Here is a 26,619-nt window from a genome sequence, read left to right on the forward strand (position 1 = left end):
CAGTAATGGGATGATTTTTACCAGCAAACAATAAGACATCATGTGGGAGATAGAAAGATTTCAATATTGCCAAATATGGTTGCCTTAATTCTCCAGTTACCTTAAGGTCTTGGTCCCAGAGTAATATGATTTTTAAAATACTAGCTGAAAAGAAAGGAAACCAAAAAGCTAGGCAGAACATTAGCCCTAGAAGAAAAGCTTGAAATCAGGAGTAAAAAAATGTAAGGACAGAACTGAAGACAGAAAAATAATCCAGAATATATTACTTAATACAAAATAGCACTGTGAGTTTGTTTGTTTGCTTGTTTGTTTGTGGGTTTGAGAGTGTTTGGTTGGTTTTTACATTCTTAAATATGAGTTTTAGGAGCACCTGACTGTTAATTTTTACTGTAAACAGAGGTGTGAAGAGTAAAAGGCTAAGTGTCCATTTGGAAAGCAAGTAGTTGGCCATTTTAGTAACAGGTTGGAAGTGAAAGAGACTTCTCTTGTAGTAAAACCTGGAAGACTTAAGAATAAGTTCCTCCATTGACTGATGATGCTCAGCTCCTCGTATTCTCAAGGGGAGATGAGTGATGACTCAGCACTTTGGTGTCTTCTATTGCAATCAATCCATTTATTGAGAGCTGAAAGGGCGTTCAGAGTGAGAGAGTTTATACAAAAAAGAGAATTAAGAACCCTAGGGGACAGTAGCATTTTCCCTGTTTGTAATGGCAAGAAGCAAGCTTTAGCTGTGGAGGAGAGAGCAAGATAATGTACTTCCAAGAAGATTTTATCAAGTAACTGCAGCACTCTCTTGAAATGCTTCCTAATTCTTATTAGTTGTTCTGTGGAATGAGATGCTGTTCCATGTGGAGTTTTTGGGGGAATAGTTCTGCTTCCTCATGAATTAGAGCAGTGCTTTGCCCATCATGGGTGCCATTGCGTGCAAACAAACAGTAATGCCAGTAAAGTAGAACTTGTTCTTTTCTTTTCCCCACACAGTAAAATTTGTTACAGAAGCCTACAAGAGTCTGGGTTTGATTTTTAAACAGACCATCACCTGTGCTGTGTTACTTTTGAAAGCTGTTTCACAAAAGGAGCAATTGCTTAGTCAGCACCTTTCATGCTGACTAGAAGAATGCCAGGGAGTAGAGATGTACAGAGAATTCCAGAGATGTATAGAGTGGATAATGTGTAGAGATAGATGTATAGAGATTAGAGATATATAGAATAGAGAATGCCAAGTGTAGTGCTTGTGTGTTGTACATGTTAGCAGCATCTTGAAGTGAAAACCTCTAAACAGAGATTAAAATTTAAATACATTTCTGAATATGTTCAGCTATATCATAAGCTCCTTTGACTGCTGTCTCTGATGGTGTGCACCTTTGCCTATATCTGAATTAGCAGGGAGATAAAATTTATTGCAAGTCAAGCTGTTCACTGTATCCTTTGCTAAATAAAATGTGCCTGTTACTGCTCTCTCTGGAAGACTTTCTATTATTAGGAAAGAACTCAGTTGCCCAGTATCTAAAGCATATGCTTTAGGACAGCTATTCTGTAGCTCTGAAATACTTTGAGATCATCCAGTGCCTGGATTTAATCATGCAGCCAGAAGCTGGCTGATCTCGTCCTTGCCTGCAGAAGGGAGTAAGCTAGCATATTTGGGGTGCTGCTGAATCTGACATCTGGAAGTTAGGAGGTCCATAAACAGGCAAAGCCAAGCCCACTGTGTGCTAGAGAGGTGGGCTCTGGAATGCTGCTGCTGTTGTCTTGTCTTCTGCTCTGTCTTATAGTGCTCTGATAAAGTCAGAAACCACGGTTTTGCTGCTTGTAGGGTTGTGACACCTGTGACTGGGGATTCTGTAGCAAGGAGTGTTTCAAAGCCAGTAGTGGAGCAGATAAGGAATGAAGCCTTCCCCTAGGTGTTATAGATATGGGTTCTTATGGAATTTGCTCTCATTCATACTCATTTATGCCTGCTGTGATGTATGCCCAGCGCAGGGGTTTCTAACAGAGGGTTTGCAATAACCATTGTGTAACCCCTCCTGTACACGATGTATGCACAAAGAGGAGTCAAAGTCATGGAAGTTTGAGCCATGGTGGTCCCTCAAGCCAGCATTTCACATAGCTAAAGTAATGTTTTCTGTTTAAATTTAAACAACTTGAGGATGAGCTTTTATACAATTTCAGAAAGAGCTGAAGTAAGAACTGACTTGAATCAGCCTTTCATCTGTCTCGAGTGCTGTGTGTTAAGAGTTTGGAAAACATTTGAGTAAGACAGTGCTGCTGGGGGAATGGGTTGAGCTAATTTTTTTACCTTGTTGAAATGGAAATTCCTTTCTGTTCCTCTGTGCTGAAGCTTTCATAATCAGTGAAAAGTTAACTGTCTGCTATCCTTAGTGTAAGCAGATATCATTTAGCTGCTGAACAGAGGAATTTGGGTTCTATTAAGCAAGCTTTCTAACTTGTACATCTCATCCTGGTGGTGTTCCAGAGAGAACTGGTGGAGGTAATCTCTGTCTTTGTTCATCCCCTAATGTTGCTGATTAGATGGTAGAAAAGTTGCCAGTTGCTGTGAGCAACATGAGGAGTGGGATGGGCAAACAGGTCCTTTCCTGTCAACTGGGAATTTTTAAAATGTGTTTCAAACTGTTGACCTAGATAAGGTGAAAGATGGGATATCCCTTGACCAGCCTGTCATCCCTGGAGCCATCTGGCTCCTTCCCATTCCTGCATGATAACATTTATAGTTCAGATGCTGAAGGACTGGATGATGCCTTACTTTAATGCCAGCACACACTAAATGGATAAAGCAAAAAGCATTTATTAATTGACTTTCTCAAAACCCTCATTTAAACTTAGATGAAACTTGCCTCCCCAAGTTATTACTGAATTTCTGGTATCCTGTTAATACATTTTTCTTTCAAAGGGAGATTAGTAGTGATATATGAGCAAGGTAATGGAATGGTGGGAACTCAGGTATTCTGAACTGAAGTATTGTACAGCACGTTGACAGTGACCTGTAACAGCTGCATGGCTTAGTGAAGGGTTTGGGAGTATTTTTGTTTTTAATGCCAGGGTTGCCAGTGAGTTTGCAACTTTCCATTGAGTATTTTAGAAGGTAGTCTAAAGCTTCCTACCTGGAGCCAGTAATTTGGTTAGATTTAAAAAAAAAAAAAAAAAGAGTGAGAGAGACTAGCATTACAAAAAGGCTTACAACGATTCTTGATAGCGCTTGCTAACTCTGTGTTTGTGTGTGCACACGTGTGGGTGTGTGTTTACAGAACAAAAAAATAGAAAGATAGGGAGGAATTGCTGTGATGTTATGTAAGCTTCCCAACTAACTCCTGTGTTGGCTTCCCTGAGCCTCTTTCTGCCAGCTTTATTACTTCAGTAAGGTTTGATACAACCCAGCTAATTTCCTATTCTAGTGGTCATTATAGATGAAGGCAAAGGAAGCATCCCTTTCCCCATAAAGGCTGTAGTTAAGAAATTTCATTAAATGGCAATGGGTGGTGCCCAGGCAAAAGGAAGACTGCAGGTTTAGTAGTAGTGCATGAAGTTCTTAGTGCTTTAAATCTTGATTGGTGACAGTCAAGCTAACTGGAGGCAATTTGCTGCTATTTTTCAGAGAGCTTTTAAAAGTCTTGGCAAAAAAAATTTTGTAATTTTGTAATTTTAAGTGTTGAATTGATATCACGCAGCGTGTTTGACAAAAGAAAGCAAATAGTGTTTGGAAGATAACAGTCTCAGTGAATACTTAGGTGAACCACAGGTTGAAAGCACAATGAAGGAGTTTTTACAGTTGAGGAAAAGAGGTGGTGAGTTTTGTATGGATGTGTTGCCTGCTAAAAGCGTGGAATGATGTGGAGGCACTTTATATAATAAATATTCCACTACATGGCTGCTGAGCTGCAGTGGCATTGCCTCTCACTGACGCAGTTCTTTACAAAAAATCATAGAAACCGTCATCCAGTACTGAGGGGTAAAACAACGTCCTTGCCTTTATGTCGAGAGTTGTTTCATTTGTCTGTGTTGATGCATCAATTACTTCTGCATTTAGAGTTGGGATCTAATTAATTGGAAAAATAAGTGCCTTGCAGTCATTGCCTGGTTAGAGTGCAGCAACAACAGCTTCTTTCTCTGGTACCAACACTCAGAAGAAATGTGTTTCTCTCCCGCCAACCCCCACCTTCTTTCCTTTTTCTCTTTCTTTTCTTTCTTCCTTGTGAGCAGGGGTTTGTCTGAGTGGCTGCATTTGCCCCTGCCCATGGCTGTGTGTTAGCCACACTTGAGAGCACCAGAGGCTCTTTTGAGATGTTCCAGTGTCTGTGGAGTGTCCAGGCAGATCCAGTGCAGTGCTGGGGTTCTCTTCAGCTGTGTACTTCACAGGCAAGAGGATTTTTGATGCCTCTGTTATGGATAAGGCAAAAATCAGGAAGCTAGCACATCTCTTGGAACCAGAGTGTCATTTTGGAAGCTGGCAGATTTAAAAATAAGCCTTTCATTTTGAGCTGGACACATTTGCTCAGGTGTGGATGACAAGGTGTCAGAACTTAATGGTAATTGGAATCTTTTTCTGATTCCTTGCCTGTTTCTTAGATGTTGCTATTGTATGCATCACAAGTTTAACCTTAAAATATCTCTTGTCTTCTGAGCAAGAAATTCTATATATAATGAACTTCTCTAGTTTCATTGCCCTGACAGTGCACTGGAGGCTTCATCTGTGCTGTTATATAGTGTTTTGTTACATTACACAGAGATATTGATCTAATCAAATCATATATCAAGTAATTATCACTTGCTCATTCAACATTCTGCTCTTCTGGCATTCTTTCATGGCACAGTGTTTAGAGATTTTGTCACCATTTCCACTCTAAGGCTGTATGTGAAAGGCTTGTAATGTCAAACAAATGGCTTTCCTGTGACTGCACTACTTAAGATTGCAGAAGGAAGAACCTGCAAGTCACCTTCAGCTCTGTGTGTACGGGCTAACAGGGAGGGACACAGCAATGGTGCTACTGTCATTCAGCAATTCTCTTCCTCTGACATGTGGATGACATGAAGCACAAAGCAGTGGGTGCCAAAGTCCACAGATTTAATGTATAGAAATGTGAAGACAGATCTCCATACTTGTTCTCTATTAATTTGCTTGTGTTTGGCTCAAACAGTGACTTTAACAGTTTGATTTATAGCACTGATGTTTTGCTTACAAACTGGAGACGTTACTGCACTAAGTCTGCGTTTAAAATCAATGCAGAGTAATTGCAGCATTCTCATAGTTTAAAGATGTTAACAAGAGAAATGTGCTGTAGCAGCAATACTTGGCACAAACACAAGCTATTACATCTGAATTCCATGTCCATTTCCAAGCTAATTTGAACAGAATTTTACAGTATAGTTCTTAGTTGGTTCCTGTGGAAAAAGGGATGGAAAACATCAGGCTGAGCTATCTTGATTAACAATATTGCAACAGCGTTCTGCTTATGACCCATATGCTGTTTATGTGTCCTCCAGATGCAGTTCTTCAGATGTCTGTCTCCAAGGATCTGCTGCCTCTTTTGTTTTAAAGAATAAAATATTTGGTCATGTTGAGAATCTTTAAGATGTAATGTTTTGTATTCTGTGATAACTTTAACATTTGGTCCCATCTTCTTCGAATTTGCCATTTTAGCAACTCTACTGTGTAGAAATATGATCAGTTGTATTTGGTATATGTACATCAACAAATTCCCAAGCTCTCCCTACAACTGGCACATTGCCTGCTAGCAAAGCAAGTTGCTCAGTCTAATGGAGAGTTTTTGACTAAAGGGCTTTTCATTTGCCTAGTTTGCAAATTGGAGAAAGTTTGTGGTACAAGCGATGAGAATGTGCAGTCATGCATAATTTTCTCCAAAGGTGTTTGTGTGTTTTCTTTTGGTAGACTAACAAACAATGGTAACTGCAAATCCACAGAAGTAGTGGAAGGCCTCTGGAATGGCTGCTGAGGGTCTGGAGATTGCTTCTGAGTTGTACTGTTGCATTTTACCTGACAAGGCTTAAAGTTGTCTGAGACCGTATGAGTGTTTATTCTCCTGATAGAAAAGAAGGAAGTGGAATTTCACGTGTAATGTCCTGCTGAATATCAATTAAAGATATAAGAAATGTGCACAAGAGTTGTCATGAGAGCACTGAACTAGTCAGTAGTTTAGACAAAAGGATGTATGTTCTTAGCTGAAGTCACAGTATGGCCTGATGTTCTCTGATGCGTGACAAACAAACAATGACAGCTGTCACAAAGCATTGAATTTCAGGTTCGGCCTGTTTCCAAAATCAATTTTCCCAGCTAGGTTTCTACACACCTCCACTTTGCAAAAATGTAAAAGATGGAAGTTACTTTATAGCTGCAAGAGGTGATTGCTCAGTTTGGCTGTATAGATGTGCAAGCGTGCATGTGTGTTATGACTTCCGTGTTAAATTCAAGTTTTGCTGCTGCACAGAACTTAAATTATTTTGTTATAAAGATGAAGGAATTTTATTTCTAGATGAATAGGAAGTTAATAATATGAGTGTCAAATGTAAACTTAGAGCTAAGTGAGTATGTCAGTATTTTGCTATTTTTTTTCAATGTGCGAATTTATTTCTCTCTTTGGTCTCATTCAGTTGGAGAGAAAACACTTTGATTACTACTCTTAGTACTGATGAATGCCAAGAACTGTAAAAATGCCAGTAGTGTTTTGCATTAGTACTTGAGGAAAAAATAAAAGGTTTCTGTCTTGATCTTAGAAAAAAAACCATTATTGTACCCTTCATTATACCCTTGCTGGTTTTCTTGCAGCACTGTTTCTTGGTCTTCTCCAGGGCTGAAAATGTGCTTGGAAGTTCAGGTGATGGCATCTTCATACACACATTAATAACATCGCTTTACTATCGCTTTACACTTCCATAGTACCTTTCATCATGGTACTGTGACGTATTTACTGTAAGAATATTTGGAATGAATGGCTTTTCCTGCTGGAGAATTACAAGCACTGTACAAGTAAGAAAGATAGGAAGCATAATTGAAATGATGTGGCCAGGGTCAAGTTGCTGGCCATTGAATATCAGCACCGGAGCTGGGTACAAGTGTTGACACTTAAGTGTTAGACCTGAGAATTAAAGCCAGAAGCTGAGGGTGGAAGTATTAACTTGAAACTGACTTAGTTTAAGTCTTATTATCCTGCTGAAGTTTTACATTTAATGTATTTTACACTTGGGAAAACTGAAGAGCTTTAATAAAGAAATACAAACTGAAAAAAAAAAACTGAAGAGCTTTAATAAAGAAATACAACTAGCCTGTTGTTGTGGAAGAGAAGGATAGAAGGTATCAACAAGTCCATGGGAGTATGTAATGTGTGCAGGAAGGGACTGTAACACTCAATATCTACATCAAAAGTATGGTATCATTCTGTTTTGCAGCCTATCAAGGCTTGCTGGAGAGTACTGATAAGATGGTAGTAGTGATTCACTAGTGCAGCAAAAGGATGCATGGAGTACTATAAGAAATTAAAGGAACATTCCTTAATTAAAGGGTGCACATAGGGGTAAGAAAGCACTTTTATCTTTTGTGTGAGTTCATGTATGTGAGAAAGGAGGCAAAAAATGGGATGCAAAGACAAGGTCTCTTCCTGGTGCCATCACTCTTGTAGTAAATTCCTGAACATTTAAAAAACCTGAAATGTTTACTGCTTGTGAATATTTCTCCACAGCTGGTGATGGAAAGAAAGGAATGGGTCCAGGGTGCTCAGTTCTCCAGAGGGATGCAGTAAGTGGTTCATCTGTTGGAGGGACAGGGGCTGAAGATGACACTGAATTGATAAATAAGGGTGAAAGCTCTCATACAAACCACATAGAAAAGTGTCAGAGGATGAGCAAAAAAGATCCCTTATGTCTGGCATCTGTTCTAGATGCTTACCAGGGGGGAAGATGAGGGTGAAGGGTTGCAAGAGGGAGTAGATGGTTGGAATAAGTGATATAGGTGCTTAAATCATCCAGAGACCTTTTGTGGGAAAATATGTACTGAAGCAAATTTATAGAATTTTAATGAATAAAAGCTTTTTGTCACACCAAATTGTGGAAACTTTTATCACACCATGGTGGACTGAGCTATTCTGGCCATCTGTGTGGGAGTTGGGCATGGTGGCGGCTCAACTGGGTGATCCTAAAGGGAGGCTGTTTGTTGCAAGATTTGATGCTGGGAATCAGCAGCTGCTGCTCTGTGTTCCCATTCAGAAATAGTTAAATATGCTGTTCTTTGGTAAGACACAGTATCCTGATAGGAAGATTGCTGGGATGATGTGTTGGTTTTCCTTACACCTGCCATATTTTCAAGCTGAATTATTTTTGTCATCTCTGTAAGATAAAGTCCTTTTTTGACCTGTCTGGTTTTAATTCAGGGAGTTTATATATGTCCTTTAAAGCCTTCTCTGGCACAGGAAAGACCCAGAGAAGTACCAGGTTCTAATCTCAGTGCTCCTATTAGTTTCACGTGCTGTTTCAACGACAGATGTTGGAATTGTGGTGCTGATTTATGAGCTATTAGGAAGGGTTGGCTGGGTGGTTTAATGGCTGGTTACAGTACTGTCAAGGGTGTGAGAGGATCACACACTGACTGTGCTATGGTGCAGCTCCTGCATTTCTCTTTGGTGTCAAATGGAGGTGTCCTGATGATTTTTTGCCATTATGAATTAGAATTTTTTCAAGTTGTTTTGTCTGATGGGGAAGGAGGGAGACTAAATGCTGCTGCTTGAATCTCTTCCCCAGGACAGCCTGAGCTATGTCATCCCCAGCCTGTGCTGCTTCAAACTCATTAAGTGTGCCTCTGATCATTAATGAGCTCCTTCAAGGGAAGCAGTGCACCTGAGAAGTGCTGCTTGCAGCTAGCTGTTCTGGGTGTTGCTGGGAGCTCACAGATTATTAAATGACATTCTTATTTCTTCATCCTCCAACTTGTACGGGCATCTGTGCTGTTTCTACAGTCCTTCTGATGACAGATTTAGTATGGACAGGGTGAGCCCACTTTTTTCTCAGGCTTGATGATGGGCTAAGAGCTCAGGACAGAAAAAGTCCATTAGACTCGTTCAGGCAGGCAACGTGTGATGTGTTATGGTGCAGAAAGACTTGTTCAACACACGTTCATAGACCTGCCCTCCACGTGTGTAAGCCATGAAACACTCTGGTAGATTGGATTAGACTAAATGTCTTTTGTACCAAGCATGAAACATATAAAAACATATAAAACATATAAAAAATAAACATATAAAAAAGCTCTCGTACTCTCCAGGAAAATGCTAGGCATCTAGGTCTGTACAGAAGTATGGACATTGTTATTCAGAAATGACCATGTGCTCCTTGTGAGTGGACAGCATTACAGAGTAAGCAAATTACCCCCATAGGTCCTAGAATTGCAGATTTGAGGAAGCTCCTTCCTGAGCCTAAATCTGTGCTTCTGTCTGCTTTGCTTTTATAGTCAATTCACACCTCTAAGCTTCCTGGTAGTTTTGCAGTGCTAGGAGCACTACACACCCATGAAGTCTGTGTTTTATGCTCCCAAGAGATGCCCATCAAAACCAAGCTATAAATACTCTTGTTAACCAATGACATTCCTAGGGTTATCAGGCTGTTTGTGGTGGGGGAATTTCTAATACAAGCATTGGGTTTTTTCCTAGTGGTCTAGGATGAAAATCAGGAAAGATTAGCATTATGCTACTGTGAAGGTCAGAAGCTAAAAGCAGGTAATGCTTTGTAGGAAAACATACTCCTTTTATTGTAATTGATCCCCCACCCTCTTAAAAAAAACAAACAACAACAAAAAACCGACACAAAAAACCCCACAAAAAATCTAAGAAAGAAAGAGAAAGAAAGAAACAAGCAAGAAAGTATGATTTTACATGTATAACTGCTTTATTAGATTTGAATTCCTCTCATCCCTATGTTCCTTCAAATCATCTGCATAGATTTTGCTAAGAAGCAGCTACGTTTGACATACACCCAGCCTGGATTTAAAGATGGTGAAAATTGATCATTCAGGGCAAGGACTCTTAACAAACTCCTGAATTGTAGACTGATGTCGTCTTTGCTCCTAAATGCTATAAACTCAGTGTGAGCTGCTGCAGAATTATTTCTGCATGATGAAAATAGCCTCTGTTACTCATCTCTCACAGCTACCACTAGCAGCAGTAGGGATTTGTAGGATAATTATCGTATAAACATTTTGCTGTGAATATTGGGGATAAATGCACACTAAGGTATTTGCAGTTACATGACAGAGAAAATCTCAGCAGTCTTAACATTTTATGTTTATTTCAGTCAGAGGGAATAATTTTGTTTCAAGCTGGATACACAAGAGGCCATGTCACTCATTTTTTTTTTGACTTTTGTTCAACCAAAACAGTATGAGAGGTAGGACAAGCTTGGGAGGAGTCACAGCCAGTCTGATTTTGGGAGACTTCTGGTCTGATTATTGTTGTCCTATAGATTTTGATGGTTGTTTCAGACTTTCAGACTAACCTTCAAAAGTGCACTCTGCTCCTTTGTATTTCTATCCTTCAGCTCTCACCTGGAGATAAGTGTGTGCTTCTTTTGCAAGGGTATTTCCTGGGAACATTCATTTCTACCCATGAAATGCCTTGGTAATACAGTGAGGGAGCCATATAAGTATCTAGATTGATAAATAAATGCAAATTACACTACCTACAGACAAGGTTACCTGGGTACCCACAACAGATGTCTCATTGTAACATCTTTTTAAAGTCTCAGCACACACTCATGTCAGTGGTAAGTCAGCTGTAAGGTACAGTGTGTTGTGTGCTCTTCTAATATTATTCTAAGTATTGAGTATTTTAGTTTCTGTGATGGTAGGAATTTATGCCATAGGAAGTAAAAGCAAAGTGGTTGGACAGCAATCACAAATTTCTTAAAGGGGTTATTACTGTACACTCAAGCTGCATATTTACCCCTGGGAACAGGGGAAGGAAGCAAAAGAAGAACTGTCTTATTGGCTCTTGGACAATAAATAGAGTTGCAGAAAGGAGAATTCAATTCACTTGAATTCCAGCTGCTTTGAATATGAATAGGATCAAAGTGGCCCACACTTATCTGAGGCTCATAGACTATTCTGAACATTATTTAAAAATGAGCAAAGTAGAACCTGTCCAGATTTTGTCCTGAAAGTCTCTGGAAGTGAAACCCTTGCATAACTCTAATGCTCCATCAAGCAGAACCAGTGAACTGAATTCTGTTCCACTAGCTGCAGAAGTTTGCTTGAAGACGCAGTGCTCATTTTCAGGGTATTTTTTGTGCTTATTGCCAACTTCCTAGAAACAGCAGAAGAATAAATACTGCTGAATGGGAATTCAGGAGAGTCTTGGGTAATGGTAAAGCTGTGGCAAGCCTCAGATCCTGCAACTGTTATTTCTAATTAAACAGATACTTTTAGTGAATCACTTAATCACCTGATAAGTGGCCTGTTTCTCCTGCAAAGGTACTGTGATTGGAAACTGATTGTACTACACTGGTTGTAAAAGATGTACTGAGTGTTTAATACCTAACTTGTTTTCATTGTCTTGTGCCAAGGAAAAAGAAAATTGGATTGTTCTAAAGTTGAGGTTATAAGTTAATTGAGTCTGTTTGGCTTTCATGGTTTGAAACAGCTTTATTTTGTCATTTTGTGGGTTGCTACCCAAGTGCACAACTGAAGCAGACAAATCAGAGTTCCTTTGATGGAGAAAGACCTCTGAATTATAGACAAAAGATGCGGTTGTATCACCTGTATTTGTCATTGCAAAATTTGTTCTTATGAGTACTTTCTTACTGCCTGGGAAGAGAAAGTCTTCTGTCACATTTAGATGCATTTGGTTTCCTCTGGGAATAAAAGTACCACAACTGTGCACAAAATCTACTTTTTACTGGTAGCTTGCCAGGTATTCCTCCTTTTGACAGCTTCATTTTGTGCTGTGTAGGACGTGAGGTGGACTCCATGATGAGTTTCAGGGAAAGGAGTCTCCAGTTGCCTCACAATCCAGGGTGTGATAACAATAATACTCAGACTTTTCCTTGTTAACACTCATACAAAATTCTGTTTCTCTTCTATATGAAGAAAATATCTGCAGTTTAACATTAAAAGTTCAAAGAAATTACCCCAGGTTTTAAATCTAGAGCCCTTGTTAACATTGAAGATCATTATAAGTACAACAACAAAATATTCTTGGACAAGAAGAACTACTGTTGTGAGGGAAGCTTGAGTTTCATGTATAATGAAAGCACATTGCAAAGAGCTGTTAGTTACATAGCTGGGACTTCTAAATGCAACCTTAATTATGCAAGCTCTTACCAGTTATATATAGAAGACAGTCCATGGATAGAGCAATCTCGTACGTCTTGTGACAGCAATGAGTGTATTAAATTGCATACTCTGGTGGCATTCTGCCAGGCAAATGGGACTGTAAAATTGAAAGAATAAGATTATTTTAAAATGCTAAATCTGTCCTACACCCATTGCTACTTTATCTCTCTAAGGATGGAGCTGGATACAATGGTACTGAAGGTTATAGGAAGCAGGCTTTGCATCCCGGATCAGGAATACAATATTGCTCTTATGCTATAAATTATGACATTCTCTTTTTATGATTTACATACTTGTTAATGAAATTGTTACAGTGACAGCCTGCTCAGTGACTTTCAGTGAGGATACCTGTTTCTTGGGAAAATTTTGGAAAACATCCTGTTTACAGAAAATGCTTCAAATTAACTGGTTATATATTCTCAATATTGATGCAATTTTCCCCCTTCTGACTATGTGAACTGCATCCATGAAAATACATTTATTGCTTTACAGTTCCATCTGCTTTTGCTTCTAGAACATCATCTGATACATCTGTCCTTTCCCCAGGACATAACATTTTGTAGAAGCTGTGAAGTTTAGGAGGTTCTGAATAGTGTCCCAAATGTAGAGATAAAAAATAATATTAAATTACTTGCTAAGTGTGCAACTTCTGCTGTGAAATGAGTTGCCTCTCATAAACTGAAAATTCAAACATGATCTTCACAGTTGATGTGCAATCTCTTCTTCTAGTGTCCAGTTTTATTTCAGCTTTCAGGCTTGGATCTCGCCTAGAGAACCATTCCACTTGGCCTGCCAGCTTGCCATCTCTAATAATGTGCAGGGAAAACACAGAGCAGAATGCAAAGCATGGCAGTCAATAATGATTGCTTTTTCTTTCATAGATGCAATCCTCATTTTGTGCCTCTGTGTTAGTTCAGCGTGGGGAGAGGAATGTAAGGAGGGATTTTATTGGTTAATAGAGTTAACATGTCTAGAGATAAGTCGGTGACACTTCTGATGGATATGGGAGGAAGGGGAGGTTGATTTGCCATGGAAAATTATAATCTTTTTGAGGGGAATGTGCATCTTTCTGTGTAAATAATGGCATGCTGTTGGCCCAGGGATTTTGTTTTAGTGTGTAATTATCAACTGAAACATCGCCCCAGCAAAAATTTTGAACTGAGTATAAAAAGTGACAAACAGTAAACACACTTAAAACTGGCAGGTTGCACAGGGACATTAAAAAAAACCCCTGAAAGCAAGATAAGAATTGTGTGAAAACATTCTCTGTGAATGCAGGTGTTCTGAATGGAATGTGGCTTCATTCCTTCCTTCTATACTTCAGATAGCTCTGAAGGGATGATTGAAAGACCAGTAAATCAGTAAAAGGATTCCTGGATTTTAATTATAGTTTTTATTATTAAAAAAGTTTAAAAAAAATAAAATTGAGAGAAGTCCAAGTAGGAAACTAATCAGAAACTTTTTCATTTACTTTGTTTGAAAGATGCCATCAGGCCTCTTTGATGTTCTTGGTTACTTCCATCTGTCACCAGTGGCTTGAAAGACCCATCTGTTCCTCAGGTGTGTCTTTTGCCAGTGCTGACACCATCTCCATGCTTACAAGTCCATCATTTGCTCTTCATTTCTTCTGTCTTGCTTCTATCCTGCTCTGCACTGCGGAGGATGACAAAGTAATTTAGTTAAAGAAAATGCAACCTTATTAAAAAGGAATTTTTTTTTGGTGATGGAGAAGAGAAAGGATCTTGGTTAAAAGCAAGTGAATATACTCACCTTGTTTAAGGTGTATTTATTTATGGAGTTCAGAAGTATTGTCTGTATTTCAACTTGTGATTAAACTAGATACCATTTGAAATTGATTATTGATGTCAATCTGTTATGTTCTGTTCAGTCTGTTTCATCTCCAACATTTTGCTGTTTTTTGTTTGTCAGACCTGTAAATGCCACATCTGAATAATCGACTTTCTCAAGACAGATTCGCAAAATGAAGTAAATCTCAACTGCTTGCTTCTGCAACAATACTCTTCCTAAGATACAGCGATTGTAATGACATGAAAATGTTCCTTGGGTAGTTTAGTAATTGCCCTTTTATGAACTAGAAGTTAAGAGAGCCACAGCAAACATATGTGCATTTCAACACCTGCGTGTTACTTCTGCACATACAATCAGTTTCAGTATCTCTGTTCATCTGAACTGAGCATGATTAGTATTTTTGTGTGTCATGTACGCTGAGGTTTATCTACATCTTTAGCTAAATGTAATCCTTTTATCTAGGCATTGATCTCCTCTGAATTTCTGGTTTTTCTTTGGTGTATAGACTGTAGATTATGGTTTTTTTATTCCTCTGAATCACAAGAAAACTTTCATTGATTGCATAATCAATGTAAAATAGTCACTTGTAAAATGATGAGCATGCCCATATCAGTTAAATTCAAGCTAATGGGCTGACAATAAATGGCTTAAATTGTAGTGCTTCCAATTTGGATAAGAAAAGCCTATCATTACTTGTGCTCGGTCAGTCTTGTGTTATTCAGTGTGCAGGTTACCTTACATGTTGTACCTGAAATGATCTATTTGGAATGGCAAATTTATTTCATGCTTTTCATACCATACATTACCTCTTCCTTACATATCCAGTGTGTAACCTGGCTTTACTGTTCAGAAGGATCATCTAGGAAAAGAAAGTTTTAATCCCATTCTGGAGAAATTTGTAAAATGTGCAGTTAAAGTAAGTGTTATAAAACAGAAAGTAACAGAATAAAGGTCTATGGGTCTTAGGCTTGAACTGAATAGGTTTGGAGTTATGAGTCCTCTAAGTGCTCTTCTGTATTTGGAGACTTGTCATGTTTCAGGTTAGTGCACACAGGAGATGTGGAGCTGCATGGATCCGAGGGAAAGTGCACAGTGGCCTGGAGCAGGGACAGCCGGCCTGTTGGAGGTGCGCTGCATCGTCCTCTACACCTCTTTCAAATCTATTGCTTTTTCTGCTTGTCATGGGTAACTCCAGAATGAGAAATGGGGCACAACTGATTAGTGTAAATGGGAAAAAAGCAGACATAGGACTCCAGCCCATATTCCAGTTGGAATGGACCTATAGCCACCTATTCCAGCTACATTTCAGGACTGACCTGAAGTTAAAGCAGATTGTTGAGGGCATTAACCAGATTGCCTCTTAAACACTGACAGGCTTGAGGCATTCACCACCTTCTGCAGGAAGGCTGTTCCAGTGCCTAACCACCCTCTCAGGAAAATCATGCTTCCTAATGTCCATTTTGAACCTCTCAAGAGGCAGCTTTGAACAATTCCCATGCCTCCTATCACTGTAAATATCCCTTGTCACTGTCAAGTAGGAAGCACCAAGCATTTTTAGTTATAAAGCAGGTTTTTTTTTTACAATGATTCAACATATAAGGACAGGCTTGTACCCTAGAAATCCTTTTTGGATAAAGAATGCTGGGGTTCTAACTGTTGTGAAAACAATCTGCATTGTAAGGGAGACAAATAAAGTAAAATACTGTCTCTTTTTACAGGAAGCTTACCACTGTTCAGTGGCATTACTGCAGTGCCACTTAACAGTTGAGTTAATAGCTGGTCTGGCCCCTGGCATTCTGGAAATTCAGCTCTCTGCAGAGTTACTGAGGATTTTTATGACCTTCCTGTGAAGTTCACCAATATGAGTTATATAAGGAAACACTTGACTTCTCGCAGTGGGACTTAATCCTGTATTTTGCCTGAGGAATCTTTATTTGCAGAGGTGGTCCCACAGAACCCAAAGGCTTCATTATCCTAATTAAGGATGTATAGGATAAGATTCCTTCTTTTGTGCTCAGATGTGTCATACACTATCTTTCTTTGATAAGAGAAATCTTCTTCTGGAATTTATTAATGAAGATCTTTCAAAGATGTTTCAAAGAAGTTTGGAGTTTTCTTCTCAAATGCATGTTTTCTAACTACTTTTCAGCTGGGGATAATTTTGCACAGTAAGGGATAAGCTTATATTCAACTAGATATGATTGGACATTGCCAAAGGCAGTCAAATTTGCTGGCTGAATAATTATCTGATAACTTAGACAAATCCTGCTGATAATGGAAGCAGAGTAGAATAAGAAATGCACCCTTACTCCTGTGTTCAAAGGTCCAGTGCACATTGCATTTTCAGTGGTTATTTACTTATTTATTTGTTTAAATGCAGTGTTTAGGAAATAATGAACAGATGAATGTCAGAGATGGTACTTCGAACCACAGAGTATCCTGAGTTGGAAGGGACCCATAAGGAACATCAAGTCCAACTTCTGGCCCTGCACAGGACTACCTCAGGAGTCACACCCTGTGCCTGAGGGTGTGGATCAAACACTTCTTGAGCTCTGTCAGACTTGGTGCTGTAGTTGCTTCCCTGAGGAGCCTGTTCCAGTGCCCAACCACCCGCTGGGTGCAAAATCTTTTCCTGATATCCAACCTAAACCTCCCCTGACACAACTTTGATTACCATCCCTTAGATCCTGTCATGGGTCACCACAGAGAAGAGATGAGCACCTGCCCCTCCTCTTCTCCTCTTGAGGAGATTGCAGACTGCAGTGAGGTCTTCCCTCAGTCTCCTCTTCTCCAGGCAGAACAGACCAAGTGACCTCAATCACTCCTCATATGGCTTCACCTCCGGACCCTTCTCCATCTGAGGCTTTCCTTCAGACGTTTTATATCTTTAATATATTGAAGAACCCAAAACTGCACCAGCACAAAGTAGAGCACTTGATGAATTTCATTTCATCTCTCTTCTTACCTTGTGATTGTAGTACTTAAGTTACACAGGACGTGGTCATATGAGATGTATGACAAATTGATTTTTTAATAACCTGATGAGCATGTTTCTGTTGTCTGGTGTAATGAGTTATTATCTCTAATGACTAAAGGAATATTAGTACTCAGGTTGAATCGATGTTAGAATTTATTTTATCTTGAAATCTAATTTGCTGACATTAGGACAGAAGTCAAATACATTAAAATAACATCATTAATTATAGCAAATATTCCTTCTTATAATAAGATTAAATCTTGTAGAGGTCTATAACTCTAGCTGGGTGTGATGGACCCAGATGCAGTTTATTCTGAGTGATCTTCCTCCCAGACACATAACTGAATGCATTAGTGCTGTAAGTCCTGCAGAAGTGTGTTTCTGTCTAGTCTATAAATACTGTTTTATGGCAGCTTTTTGAGATGATGGAACTCTTCAGAAGGTAGATTCTGACATAGTTCAGTTATGCTTTGTTCTGATTTATGTTTTCCTCTGCATTCTTTTTGATTGTCAGAAACGAGTAGTACGGTCGTCCGTAGTTTTTACTGCTTGCCTTGAAAGTGGATTCCATCCAGCTGTTCACAGTTCACACAGCCAGCTGTTGCAGTCCGGCTGAAAGGTATAACTGTTGCCATCTGTGACAGCTATGAATTTTGAGAAAATCTCTTTAATCATGTTTATGAACTGTAAATGTGTTCTGTGCATGTTGGAATTTGAAAACTGAGAAAATAATTAGCTATTAAAATTACAGGTTCCATATGAACCTCTTACTCCTTTTTAATAGTTCTTTCTAGGTTGTCGTATTGGGGGTTTTTTCCAGTTTCTTTTTAAATTTTTTTGCAGCTTTTGGTGCCACTGAGTGCTGATAAAGAAAAGACTGAGGAGAGAAATACATATAAAATGTATTACCATCATAAAAGAAGAATTTTTATTTTTTGTATTTGTGGCAGAATTTTTTTAAGTGATTCATGACAGTATGCAGCAGCTTTCCAGGTGTTCCTGCTACCAGTATGGGAAGTTCTCATTTAACATCATCTGCGTGTAAAAGACTGTTCTTAGAGATGAGGTTTCAGACTATTTCTTTGTGGGTGAAGAGAAAATAATCCCTCTGTGGTATGTCACACATCAGAATGAAATAGTTCTCATGATTCAGTGTGCGTGTAGAACTCTGCTTCAGCTCTTTTAGTCTGAGGTGGTTTAATTTCAACCTTGCTAAACACTGACAGTATTTATGTTCTGGTTATTCTACCAGTGCAGCTGTTGTGACACGTTTTCCTAACTCCAGCGAATAAAAGCAGCTAAAGAACACTCACCGTAACTATGGGATAAGCACGGATGTGTTCAGTAGTTCCCAGAAAGAACTCCAGCTCTGTGATGAGGGACACAAGGGAACCTTTCTGCCCAGGGTAGTCGTCAACTCCCTAGTGACAATTCCCTTCCCTTTCCTTGACCTGGCACTTGGGATCTCCTCTGCCCTGCCTGAGAATTGTGAGCAGCCCCTGTACCTCTGTACTTGCTAGTTATCTCAGTGATAAGACAGGTGGTTTCATTCTCTTTCATGTGAAGCAGTCATATAATGTGTGTTGAGGAGACAGAGCAGTGAGGCAACATGCTTTTAGTGAAGTATTCAGAAGGGGAAATGGAAAATGTTGAGTGACACAGAGGAGTAAAAAACATCATAAGTTTGTAGGAAGACTGCAGTAGCAGGTTTGGGTGGTTTAAAAGAAAAGAGGAGGGAAAATAAGAGGAGGAAGAAGAGGAGGTGGTTGGGAAGAGGCTGAAAATATGAAAAAAGTGAAGGGTTCAACACAATCCTTTTCCCATTGTTTTCTTGAGATTGCTCCTCCAGGAAATAATTTGGACTGGCTGGCATTCTTTTAGATTACATTTTCTTACTGGAAACATCAAAGGCATCTCCTTTTTCCGCCCTCATAAAACTTAATAAGAAAGAAACCCCTGCCAGTCCCTGCCAGGACTATAGGTGCACACAGCACCCTCAATACTTGATCATTGCTTTGATGGTTTAAATACTACGACTTTTCATTTCAGCCTGTAGTTGGCTTTTGAACTGAAAAGCTGGGAAGGGATGAGTGATTACTGGGTTGTGAGTCATGTTAGCTTCACAGTTCGGGTGTCTCACAGCTCTGCTTCAAGCCCCCAGACTCCTTCACAATTTTGTCAGTTGGCTCAGGTACTTGTAAAATCCGTGTGTTTTTAGTGATCTGTTTCTCTGTACCCGTATCTGTGTGCTGTCATCTGTAGTTGACTGATATGTTCACAGCTCGGGGTGGTTACTGGTGTGATGGGGCAAGACTTGGTTGTTCTTTCCTTGTGTCAAGCCCACTGCAGCCTGAGAGAGCTTAGCCTATTCCCAGTGTTTCCTTTAGCTGCTCTATCTCGCTTTCCTCCTTCAACTTGTAACTTTCTGCACATGTTGTTTCCTTTTACAGTCCTATCAGCAGTGCTCACTGGTAGGGTTCAATACAGAAGATGTGTTATTTTGGTATAATTGCTGAACTCTATACTTGCTGTGCTGGTGATGTATATCTAGAAGAAGACAGCACTTCTCTCTTGGAGTCCAAGTCAGATGCACAGAGAGAAATACAGTATAAGACAGTAGACCTAGAATTACTTCTCTTTCAATGGGCACATAAATTTATTGCTTAGCACATCATTAGTACCTCCTTATTCAAGATGAATGGAAAAATGACCAGGTAGAAAATCATATGTAGAACTCCTTATGTTTTTATAGGAAAGCAAGGTCATTTACATGAAAGAGAGGGCTTTGTGCCCAGAGAGTCTGTATTCATATGTCTAGTATGACTTTAGGTGTAGAATTATGATGACAATTGTGTGCATAAATTCTGGTTTATGGACAAACTGTATTCTGTATTGCAGGCAAACTCCAAATATGAACACTCCAGGAGGGGAGAGCAGGAGTTGTCTGGCTCTACATTTTGTTTTTGACTAGACTCTGCTGTAATTCCAGTTCTCTACAGGAATAATTCTCCATTTCTTGCTGATAATGCACACGTGGAATCTAAGGGTTAGGTGTGTACCTAAACATCTGAGACAAGCATAAATAATTCACAGGAATTTAACTGAGAAAGCTCTCTTTATTAAAGCATGTCCCTTTGACGCTTAATGGAAGAAAAAGAGTCTGCAAGGGACTTGTCTCTTTTCTTGTCATCACTGCTCATTGGGAATCATTCATATGTAATTTAAACCTATAGTAAAGAACTTCTGGAGCTTCTATCTGAAAGGCAGCTGCTTGCTGGTGTGCAAAGAAAGAAATTGTAATGAGTTTTTACAAAGTGAATGTGATAACGTTGTGTCCTCTATAGCTGCTGAAATGGTTTAACTGCAGTCATTGCTGAATGTACCTACACTGCTTGGGGGTGAACAAACAGTCCCAGCAAAACAGGGAGTATAGTGTCTGTCTGATTATAACTCCAGAAAGACAGAAAACCTAGGTGAAGGAGTGCTTCAACACAGTGTTTTCTGCTGTCACTGTTAAGTGGGGCAGCTGTGCAAGGTGACCTTGTTCCAGTAGTGAAGACAGAGGAGAACCTGAAATGTCAGAGTCAGCTGGTGGCTTTTCACTTGTAACTGTGCAGCTACAGGTTGAGTGAACCATCAGCACTAACCTCAAGACCATCAGAAATGCACTTTGGGAAGTGAAAGGCAGTCCTGGGCAAAGCTGGAATGAATGGCTTGTACAGGCTGCTGACAGAAAGGCTGAAAGATGCTTTTTTCTTTTGCCCTGCTCCCCTCCTTTAGTGAGCAGTGTGTACCATGCTGAGATAAGGGTGAGACATCCATGGAGTGAGGAGATAAGAGACAGTCTAGTACAGAGTCCTCCACCATTGTGTCTTTCTCCCTCATTCTCCTCCCTGGGGACCAGAGCAGGCAATAGAATTGGCTGCTGGAATGGAATAGTTAAAAGCTTGTCTGCTTTCTTAGGAAAATGATTTTGGCTAAAAGTTACCTGTGTGCTGTAAAGAACAGGATATACAAGGATTTGAACAAAAGACCACACACCCCCAATCCTTCTAATGCTTTGGAGTTTTTTGCATCCTGGATTCTTAGCTTAGGGTTTGGTTGGTTGAGAAATTTTTGTTTGTCAAAAAATACCACTAAGGAAAAACACATGTCTCAGAATGTGCCCAACATTCAAACTCAATTATTAACCACTGATACTCAATTCCCCCTCACATTTTGCAGAATGACAGAATTCTTTCACTCTCAGGTCACCAAGGTCATCATGGCTCAGAAGCTTTCTAGCACTCATTGTCTACCATTTGATAGAAATTTCTATTATTTCCTTTTTCTTCACCTCTGTAGGACAAAATAAAGCTTAAATGTGCTGCATTCTGTGCTGCAGCCTGATCAAACTGGATTCCTAATTCTGTTTCTATTGACTAATGGGTAAATGAGATTTTCCTTTCTCTTTTTTAGTAAGCATTCCATGTTCTGAATAGACTTCTCAGCTGTGCATATATCATCTCTCCTTTCTAAATTTTTTGTATTATTGTAGCACCATATTCACTGGCATTACTCAGCATGGAGTTAATTTAAAGAAAGACTTGCTTAAGGAAAAAAAGAAATGAAAATATTAATTTCTAAATGCAGGTCTTTTGCTACATTTCATTAAGAAAGGCAAAACATGAAGACAAGAAAGTGAATAATACATAAATTACTTATGAAAGGTCAGGGTGAAAGCAATATACAGTGACTCATACAATAAATAAGTGTAAGCTTAGTTGCACTGCTGAATTGATTTTCACGTCTATGGATTTTTAAGTAAAATATTTACTGAGATTTCCAGGCATGAATGTCTAGGGAGGCACTTTGGCTCCAGGATTTGGGAAACTGAGCTATCAGCCTGCAGCCACAGCTTATGTTGGGTAGTGAACAGGCTGTCAGAACAAGAAGCCCTCTACCTTTTGGTTGCTAAAGAGGAAATGAAAAACAATTTGTCACACATTTCCCTTAAACTTTAAAAAATAGCCTAGCCTGATACATTGATTTGTGTTTGAATAAATGAATAAACTCTCTACATGTGTCATCAGCTGAGATTGCTGTGCCACACTGCTATTTTCCATTATGGGAAGATTATCATCTCGGCATTCAAATTCAGTATTCAATTTAGTCCCAGCCTGGCCAATAAGATCTGTCTGTGTGGAACATCTGCCAAGCCAGTTAACCCTTCTTCTGTTTTTGTGCATTAAAAAGGCATAATCACTGTGAATTGCTTCCCATTTTTCTTTATTGTAGTTCACTTTAATTCATTTCTGTCTTCTCCTTCAATCTGTCAGTTTTATTACGAGATTGAATGTTAAGCCTAAGCTCTTTGGCAATATCCCAATTTTAAAGGTATATTTTTATGAGATGGGTGTAATTTTTTAAATGATGAAAAAAGCCAAAACCTCTTTTTTCTTTGAAATGAAAATCTGATCCTTTATCTCTATGACTTGTGACAGTTTAGAATGTTTTAATTTGTTTTAATCCTTTTAAAAGTTTGTGGCTCAGATAGAATCATTAAACAGTAACATACGGTATGTTAGCACAGAGTAGTATTTTTGAGTGTGGCATTTTGAAATATGTATTGCTAGAGGATTATTTCTCAATTTGTTCAGCTTAACCTCTCCATAATTTCCATGGACATAATTTATGCATATCTAGTTTGAATTATTAATGAAGCTGAGGCCAGCCTTTCCTTATTGGAGTAAAGGATCAAGAAGGATGAGAGAATGCTTGTTCAGCATACAGTTCCCTGGCACAGGACAGGTTTCGTTTTGCTGCTATTTCACCTCTGAGTGCAGTGCAGATGAGAGAGAGAGACTCAGCTTCCAGGGTTCATTGCTGTGGGTTTATGTCACCCCCTGAATATAGAACAGTATTCTGCCAAGCGACACAGTAATTCCTATGTGAAAATAGATGCTGTGCTGTGCTTTCAGGCTAGCAGCTGCCTGCTTTGATATATGGGCTTCAGCAGGGAGGCAGTCACATGACCTTGATATAAAACTGTCCAATTCCTTGAAAAAGTTCTCTGTATTTCAGTGGATGTCAGCAAATGAAGCCAAGCAGCTTTACTTCATGAAAAGAGCAGAAAACAGTCTGTGATACCATTTTGGTGTGGATTAGCCTCATAATTGTTTGAGGTTTTTTTTTTTAAGCTGCTGGATTTTCAAAACTGCTAGAGATCACTTGTCTATGCTCAAAGCAGATGTGATTTTTTTTTTGAGTCTTTTGGAGTGGTGAATTGCAGAGGTTATTTGCATTGCAGTTTTAACTTCTCATGGTTAACCGGGTGTGTCACAGTGAGGTGATGTGCTGGTCTTTGTGCTGTGCTGTCTCATGCTCGAGTTCATCTGTACTGGAGACAGCATGGGTGAAAGACTCACTTCCCAGACTTCAGGCATTGAAGAGAAAACTTGCTCTGCTGTTCTTCACTTCGGAGAGGTACAAGAAGTATGAGGGGCCAGAGATGACTGCTTAGAAGAGTATAAGTTTGTCATAGAAATAAGTTGAATAACAAAACTACACCAGTTGAATAAATAACACTGGAACAGAGTGCAAAATAATGAAATTTCGTAGAGAAGGGAATCTGTAGTTTCTCTTCGTCTTGTTCTGTAAAATGTAGAGAGTCAATATGCAAGTCACTTGAAACCTAAAATTTCCCAAATTCTGAAAATTCCTGTGATACTTTGGTTGTGGAATTGACTGCTATAGGATGATGTCAACAACAAAGGGTTCAAAGATATTTTGGGTTTCTCTGTAAAAAGACCACCCACTAGTAAAATACCAAAGCCATAAAAAAAATCTCACTTGCTGTGATTTAATCTGACCTTTGTTTCTAGGGCATCAGCTGGCATTCTTAAATTGACTTTGATGGGTGTGTTTTGCTTATTTGGCTTCCTGTGAATGTGTCTGGTTTTCACATATTGTCAAAGGCAGGCTACTGACCTGGTGGACACTTAACATTTGATCTAGTACAGCAGGTCTTCTGTAAGAGAATCCTAGAAATTATGGTGCTGAACTTGGAATAAGAAATATGATTAATAGTTTGCCCCACACTTTCATACTGCCATATGGTCTCTGTCCCATGGCCTGGTACCTTCTGATGCTACTTGGATTTGTCCATCCTCTGTGGGGTAGTGTCAGACTACTTCAGCCACTGATCTTGGCTAAATCCTGTGCTGCTGACAGTAATAAGGGAAAGTCTCTTGTTTTCTTGGGCACCAGTAATTGCTGTTAGGGGCAAACTAGACCACAGCTGTTTCCATGAACCTTCTTAGGAGCAGTGGTGGTGCAACTTCTGTGACACAGAGTTACCTAACTCAAGAAGATGCCATGGCAGACCGAGGTACTGTCAGCCTACAGCACCACCATTCTTTAACCAGGGAGAAACGAAGGTGACATTCCTAGCAGAATTCTCATGCTGGCTGTAAAACAATGCTTTCACTGTATCATGCACTTGCCTCGTGATGTCCTCTTGAATTTATAAAAATGGTCCTGTGTGTATATTTTAAAATAACACTAATTAAGAGGGATCTTAATGGAACAAGGGAGAATAAATATCCTCTGAATACCTTTGTGAGAAAGCATGGCCCAGAGGTTTTACTATTAAAGTTTAGTGGAAAAGAATACTGAAAGAAGTGCAGTCTTTTTGAGTGTCTCTCTTGCTCTTCTCCCTACTGAAATGCAAACAGTTCAGGCTTAATGACCTTTTTTTGTTCTTGCTCTTAATTTCTTTTTCTTTTTTTTTTTTTTTTTTTAAAGTAATACATTAACAAGGGGTTGCTCCACAAGGGGAGGTGAGCAAGGAGCTTTAATTTTTGTGGTAGGATTAGTGTAAACTAGATGTTTGAGAGACAGAACTAAGGATGTACTAGCAAGGTGTCAAGTGAGCTGTACATTCAGATACTGAAACCATGGCGAACTCATATGGGATTGCAAAAATTGTATCTTCACAGAAGAGCCAGCAATTGATCATTTCATAAAAGGAAGAATGACATTAAAGTGACTAGGAAAAAGTATCCTAGTATTCTTGTACTTCGGTTTTGTAGGCTCTTCAAAAGCTGGTGTGCATCACTTCCATCACGTAACTAATTCTTAATCAGTTAGTGTAAAAATGGACTATTGTAAAAGCAGCTTTAGCTTCAAGAATTCAGGGAGACTGGCAAAGTTGATAAAATTTTTTTGCTCTTGTTTTCTATTCTTTATTATATAGGCAGAGGGTGAAAAACCGAGATTACTTTTTCCTTCTTAAAACCAAATGTCATGACATAACTTTTGACAAGCCATTAACTTTTGACAAACTAAGACTCTAATGACTCTGATGTTGCTTGCTATTGTTGATTGCCTTTGAGAATGCTGGAATCTTCTTTCTCCTTGGCTGAGGAGAAAATGTGGAGCTGTTAAAAAAGGGCACATCCTCAGCACATTTGCAATGAATTAGTTAAGCAGATGTTAACAAAAGGAATTAATGGTTAGACACTGAAATGTTCGTAGCCCTATGGTTAAGAATTTAGTTGACCTTTGAAATGGTAATCTCCTGTCATCCGTGTGAATCTACTGAAATGGAAAGTATAATCTCAGTTTTTAATTATGTGCACACACAGTGCTTGTGCATGTATGAAACAGATGCAGGGATAGATTAATTTTTTTTCTTGTTTTTCTTTCTTGACAAAGCGTATAGCTTACTCATTACGTACGTATAAGCCTGTGTGGACAGAGGGATGAAAGATGATGCAGAAAAAGGACACCATCTGGTTGGGTTTCCTTGACCTGTGTTTGGACTATTCTATTGTATTAATGTTCCAGTTTTAATCTGCAGATAATTCTACAGTGTCTTAAATTTTATGGAAAAGATTGCAGGTGTACACTTCAATCATCCTAAGGGCTTTTCACCCAGTAATGCAAAATGAAGACCAGTGATGAGCCAACTGAGTGGTTTGTTGGTCCTCTGCTGGGCCTTGGAGACTTAAAAATATCCATATACTACTTAGAGGTGTGCAGGTTGTTTTTTTTCTGTTAATATGATCTGATTAGGCACACACAAATTGTTCATTATCAGTAAATGTCTTGGTTAGATGCTGTTTCCAGAGCAATTTTGTAGGGACAGACATGTGCCTGAGGGTATGGTAGTAGAAGGTAATGATGTACAATTCAAGAAAAGAATATTATGGTGAAGAAATACCACCATTATAATTTCTTTTACACTTGAGACACAGGAAAAAGGGAACTGCTTTTCTGAGATATAAAGCATTGTGCAGCAGGTCAGAGTTTTAAATCTAACCCAGGTTGTTAGCAACAAATCTGTTGCCATCTAAATTATATCTTCCTCTCTGTATAAGGGCTTGGTGAGGGGTCAGCCCAATTCCCAATGAAAAAGAGGATATGGACAACATCACTTGCACTGTATGGAGCTACTAAGTGAGTTTGGACTTAGTGGCTGTGTGGATGACAGATCATCTTGAAGGACTCT

At 39.1% G+C, this 26,619-nt stretch overlaps 1 protein-coding gene and 1 long non-coding RNA gene across 11 annotated transcripts in view; one reads left to right on the forward strand and one right to left on the reverse strand.

The window, feature by feature from the left end:
* The window catches only part of TSPAN9 (tetraspanin 9), a 168,742-nt gene that overhangs the window by 101,823 nt on the left and 40,300 nt on the right, over positions 1-26,619 (forward strand). The window lies entirely within an intron of this gene.
* On the reverse strand, positions 3,039-9,264 carry LOC147654305 (uncharacterized). Its single transcript, XR_015284921.1, has 2 exons — positions 7,287-9,264; positions 3,039-7,247 (listed from the first exon to the last, which is right to left on the reverse strand). It is a non-coding gene; the product is annotated as an uncharacterized LOC147654305 (long non-coding RNA).

The sequence above is a fragment of the Cyanistes caeruleus genome, chromosome 3 (genome assembly GCF_971803275.1).
Source record: "Cyanistes caeruleus chromosome 3, bCyaCae1.hap1.1, whole genome shotgun sequence".
Classification (NCBI taxonomy): domain Eukaryota; kingdom Metazoa; phylum Chordata; class Aves; order Passeriformes; family Paridae; genus Cyanistes; species Cyanistes caeruleus.